At 35.5% G+C, this 6,045-nt stretch overlaps 1 long non-coding RNA gene across 1 annotated transcript; it reads right to left on the bottom strand.

Annotated features, from left to right (window-relative positions):
• Positions 1-4,346: 4,346 nt before the first annotated feature.
• On the bottom strand, positions 4,347-6,037 carry LOC124929942. Its single transcript, XR_007098668.1, has 5 exons — positions 5,569-6,037; positions 5,181-5,336; positions 5,017-5,093; positions 4,541-4,943; positions 4,347-4,468 (listed from the first exon to the last, which is right to left on the bottom strand). It is a non-coding gene; the product is annotated as an uncharacterized LOC124929942 (long non-coding RNA).
• Positions 6,038-6,045: the final 8 nt, after the last annotated feature.

Raw genomic sequence — 6,045 nt, 5'->3', positions numbered from 1 at the left:
TCAAATAAAACTAATTAATACAACATGAAAAACAATTTTTTTTAATTTTTAGAATAAACAATTATTTTTTTAATAAAAATCCATTAAAACACTTTAAAAATATAAAAATAAGCATAAAACTAAAAATGCATATTAAAAAAAAGAGAAAAAGGATATATATATATATAAGAAAATTGATTAAAAATTTTACCTTATTAATAAAGGAGAAATGATAAATATAACGAATGATCAACGAAAGTAAGACCACGAATCTTACGTGGTCTTGCCAGTTAGGAGAGAGAAATTAAAAGTATATATAATTCATCAATAGGGCTTCATATTTTTCGGCTGCATTTATTTCTATATTTCTTTCTCTCACTGAAACGTCTTCGGCGTCATTTATTTCTCTTCTCCGGCTGCATTTATTTCTCCCCATGAAACTTTTTCATGGTATCTTTTTAAGGATCTAGATTATTTGTTTTTATAGATCTAGGGTTTAGATTTTACAGATCTATTTATTTACAGATCTAAAGGTTTATGAATTTATTTTAGAACTGTTTGAACTTTCAAGAAACCAAAGCACCGAACTTGAATAATACAGTAAATGAAGAACCGAACCTGAACAAATCCACCCCTGTTGAACCCGAAAGGTACTCGATTGCCCAATTGGTATAAAAAATGTACATTTCAATGTGTCAACATGTCCAAAAACCTACCATTTCTAGACCTGAAATTATGGTTTCGGGACCATAGAGGGTCATTTCGGGACTAGAAAGTTTGGTTTAGGGACCTAAAGGGTCATTTCGGGTCCTGAAAGGATGGTTTCTTGTCCCGAAAACATGGTTTATAGACCTCATTGATTATTTATGGTTAAAAATAGCTGGTATCGGAACCCATGATGGTTGTTTCAGGACCTAAAAGGGTGTTTTCGGGACACATTATGAATGTTTATTGTCTCGAAATCACTCTTTCTGGAATGATAGGGTACTTTCGGGTCCCGAAACCACGCTTTCGGGTCCTGAAACCACATTTCTTGTCCCGAAATCACTCTAAAAGAGTGCTTTTTGTCCCGAAAGGGTGATTTCGGAACTAGAAAGGATCGTTTCGAGACAAGAAAGGGTCTTTTTTGTCTCGAAACCACTCCGAAATGGTGCTTTCTCGTCCCAAAAGGATGATTTTAGGACCATAAAGGGTCGTTTCGGGATAAGAAATAGGCATTCCTTGTCCTGAAACCGTGTTTCTTGTCCCGAAACCGTGGTTTCTGGTTCCAAAATCGTGGTTTCTGATCCCAAAGTCGTTGTTTCTTATTCCGAAAGGGTGGTTTCAAAACAAGAGGAGTTGGTTTCGGGACTCGAAATGGGTGGTTTTGGGACCTGAAATGGATGGTTTCAGGACCCGAAATGGGTGGTTTCGGGATCCATAATGGATGGTTTCAGGACCCGAAATGGGTGGTTTCGGAATAAAAAATTGTGGTTTTGGGACCTAAAAGAGTGGTTTCGGGACTTATTTCTTACGGTTGCACTTAATTTTTGCAGTCACATTCCTAGTGTTAAATGACATTTTCCTCCGAAGAACAACTTCTTAAATTCTACACATCATATGCCCACTTAACTAGATTCAGCATTACCAAGTTAGGGAGCAAAAATGTAGGTGGTAAGAGGAAATACTTCAGCATTGGTTGTGCCAAGAGTTTTATGAAAGAATCGAAGACCAAAAATAAGTTTCATCAGCCTAGACCAATAACAAAGCCATATTATAAAGCAAAGATTAATGTTGTTGTTCGAAATGAAGGGGGATATGTGATAACAAATATTTCTCTTGAGCACAACCATACATTAAGCCCTAAGAGGATACATCATGTTAGATCCTACAAAGTAATAGACGGAAATATAAAGAGAAGATTGGATACAAACGATGAAACTGGAATAACTGTGCCCAAAACATTTCAATCCCTTGTAGTGAAAGCTGGAGGGTGTGAAAACATGTCTTTCGATGAGAGAACATGTAAAAATTACGTTACAGAAGCACGAAGGTTGAGATTAGGGAGTGAGGATGCTGAAGCACTCACTAATTATTTCTTAAGAATGTAAACCAGGAACTCAAACTTCTTCTACCTTATTGATTTGGACGAGGAACCCCGAATTAAAAACGTGTTTTGGGCAGATGGTAGGTGTAGGGCTGCCTTTAAAGATTTTCACGATGTTATCTCTTTCGATACAAATCTATTTGACAAATCGCTATGACATGTCGTTCGCTCCGTTTGTTGGGGTTAATCATCATGGTCAATCCATTTTACTTGGATGTGGGTTATTGTCAAGTGAGGATTCAAATTCTTTCACTTGGTTGTTTATAACTTGGTTGGAATGTATGGATGATAGACCTCCAAATGCCATAATCACAAACCAATGTCGATCCATGAAGATTGCAATTGAGAAGGTATTTCCTAAAACTCATCATCGATTTTGTTTGTGGCATATAATGAAGAAACTTCCTATAAAACTTGGAAGCCATACTGAATACCATCTAATAAAGAAGAGGCTGAAAAATATAGTATACAACTCCATAAATATTCAACAATGCGAAGAGGATTGGAATAGACTAATAGAGGATTATCATCTGGAAGATAATGTTTGGTTGAAATCTTTGTATTTGGAAAGATCTAAATGGATACCTGTTTATGTGAATGAACAATTTTGGACCGGGATGTCAACATCTCAATGGAGTGAAAGTATGAACGCCTTCTTTGATGACTACGTGCAGTCCAAAACATCCCTCAAACAATTCGTCGAGCAATATGATAAGACTATGTTGAGAAATATCGAGAGAGAAAAGAAATTGGATTTTTAATCGTTTAATTCTTTGATACCAATTGTTAGTGGATTTGCCTTTGAAAGGCAATACCAAACCTTTTACACTCCAGATATATTTAGATTGGTTCAAGAAGAAGTTAGAGGTTTGATGTTGTGCGACATCTCAGTCATTGAAGAGGAAGGGTCAACTTGTATATTTAGAGTTGAGGAAATCATTTTGGAAGTTAATGGAGAACATGTAAAAGATGTTTCTTACAAAGTACATTACACCGAAATGGATTGCAATGTGAAATGTCAATGTCAATTGTTTGAGTTCAGAGGTATTTTGTGTAGGCATATCATGGCTGTGTTGAAAAAAATGAGGATGAATGAGGTACCAATGTAATATATAATGGACTGGTTGCGTAAAAATATTAAGCGTGGGTATCAAAATATCACCAACATTTATGATTCAGATATGTCTGTGGAAGAAAAAAATGTCACAATAGTCTAACTCGATTGATGCAAGAGGTTCAACAAGTTGGAGTAAAATCTGAAGTCAATTGTTCTTTTTGGATGAACGGAATAAAAGGTTTGATGGAATAGTTTATGTCACTTAATCATGGAAGCACCGAAGCATCTAAAGACAAAAGCACAGAAGCATCTCCATCTCCATCTCCATTTCAATCTCCCGCTACATCTATTTTGATACACTCTCCTAACAAAGTTAGAAGTCGAGGACGACCACCAACAAAGAGGAAACAATCTTTAATTGAAAAAATCCCCAAGATTTCGAGATCAAAAAAGAAGGAAAATACGGCCACAACATCTAGAGTTTTGGATTCAACACAACAACAACAATGGAATGATCCACTTTCGACTCAATTATTCTTCACATCACTTTTGTCCTCTCAAATATATGTCGAAGATAATGCGTGTGGGGATAACATTCAACGAATATAGTAACTTATTTGATCATGTTGTTGTCACTTTGAATATTTTTACGTTTTTGTCATAATTTTAACGAAGATAGTACTTATTTGATCATGTTGTCACTTTTAATATTTTTACATTTTTGTCACTTAGAATATTTGATCAAGAGTGGTTTCTTGTCCCGAAACTATGGTTTCAGGACAAGAAGAGTTGGTTAGGGGACCTAAAAGGGTATTTTCGGGACAAGAGGAGTTGGTTTCGGGACCCGAAATGGGTGGTTTTGGGACCCAAAATGGGTAGTTTCAGGACAAGAAATGTTGGTTTGAGGACCCAAAAGAGTGGTTTCGGGACCCAAAAGAGTGTTTTGGGACCCGAAACTATGTTTTTGAGACAAGAAATGTTGGTTTCTTTTCCCGAAACCATGGTTTCGATATAAGAAATATTGGTTTCGGGACTTGAAAGAGTGGTTTCGGGACAAGAAATACTGGTTTCAGGACCCGAAAGAGTGTTTTAATTGAAGACTAGAAAATAATTGATTATAATTGAAGACTAGAAAATAATTGAATATAATTGAAAACTAGAAAATACTACAATGTACTAATTATTTAAGAGACCTCCTTATTTATATACAACTTATACATTTCAGGACAATCTACTTTTAAAATGTCTACAAAATTCTGAAAGATAGTGCTCAAATTTTGGTTTAAATGTGAACAGACGATGAATGCAATGTATTTGACTCGTAAAGCTTCAAGCATTCCCCTTGCCTATAAAAAATGATAATTCAATAGTTATTAAAAATTTGTAAAACAAATAAAATGTGAAAATATGTAACTTACATTTGTTATGGTTATACCACAATCCCAATTTGCATCGCCCATGTAAGTTTGAATATGTCTCATACAGTATATTGCGCAATCTGTTTTATTTGAACTGTCTTGCCAAACTAATTTCAAAACTTTGAACGGGAATTTAGCAATTTTGGTTGCGATCTTCAGGTCGATAGTTTTGAAGAACTCCACAAAGTTTTGTACCTATTTTACGAAAGAAGTTAATAAACACTTTAACATACATTAAATGTAAAAAACACTTCAACGTTACCATTTTCCGAGTTGTTACATATTTATCTTCCCATGCCATATCTGGGTCTAGTGGAAGGTTGTCGATGATTTCGATTACTCTCTTTCGCATATTGATGATAACAACATAATAGTGACTTTTGTATAAAATTGGGAAAAATATCTGCAAAAATATGACCAAGATTCAGATGATATATATGAGCAAGAATCAGATGATATAAAAATATTGGACTTACCATATTAGCAGTTTTCATGTCTTCGGGTGTTATTTGGAAAATTCTCATTTTTTCAATTATTTGGATAATACAAGGTTCTGCATCATTCCAAAAGTCTTGCAAATGAAATCAACATCACAATAAGACCATTGGTTTAAACAACAATGAAAGATATAGTGACTTACAGAAATGATTGTCGAAAAAACTATTTTCCCGTGGGAAGATGTCGTAATGTTTGCCCACGCATCAATAATACCACTTTCAACATGGCATTGATTTTTCATAGATTGAAATTGCCCTATGTTGATATTGGTATGCTCGGATACATACAATAATTCCTTCTGAAACCACATAAAGAAGAAAAAAATTAAAAAACGCCATTTAAGGACGATGAACCACCCATTTCAGGTCCCGAAACCACCCATTTCGGGTCCCGAAACCAACCTTTCGGGTCCTAAAACCACCCATTTCGGGTCCTGAAACTAAGCTTTCAGGTCCCGAAACGACAAAAAAAACTGGTTTCGGGACTTGAAAACACCATTCAACTAAGAAATAAAAGTAATTGTTAATTACCTCGCATTCTCATCATCTTCATTGCATAAATGAACCCCATAACGACTTCATCTCGGTAATTTATTTGGGCAGAATCGAAGAAAGCTTGATTTTTTTGCTTGTTCTTCATCATATATGGAGATTGAAGGCGTGCTGGAATTTTCATAAGTTGTAGGGGATATTTTCTCTGTTTTTTTAGAGCCTCCAAATTCTCTTCCTATCACCAATTCTCTTCCTGTCACCACCACTTTAAGTACTTCCTCTTCGTTACCACCCTCTTTTTGTACCACCACATCAGGTACGACTTCATCTCGGTGATCTATTTGGGCAGACTTGAAGTTCTTCGGTTGATTTATTTGCTTGTTCTGCGTCATATATGGAGATTGAAAGCGTGCTGGAATTTTCATTTGTCGTAGGGATTTTTTCTGAGTTTTTTTGGAGCCACCACTTCAGGTACTTCCTCTTCGTGACCCCCATCTTTTTGTACCACCACATCAA

The sequence above is a fragment of the Impatiens glandulifera genome, chromosome 1, assembly GCF_907164915.1.
Source record: "Impatiens glandulifera chromosome 1, dImpGla2.1, whole genome shotgun sequence".
NCBI lineage: Eukaryota > Viridiplantae > Streptophyta > Magnoliopsida > Ericales > Balsaminaceae > Impatiens > Impatiens glandulifera.
The sequence above is the reverse complement of the archived record's forward strand: the minus strand, read 5'-3'. Positions and strand labels throughout refer to the sequence as shown.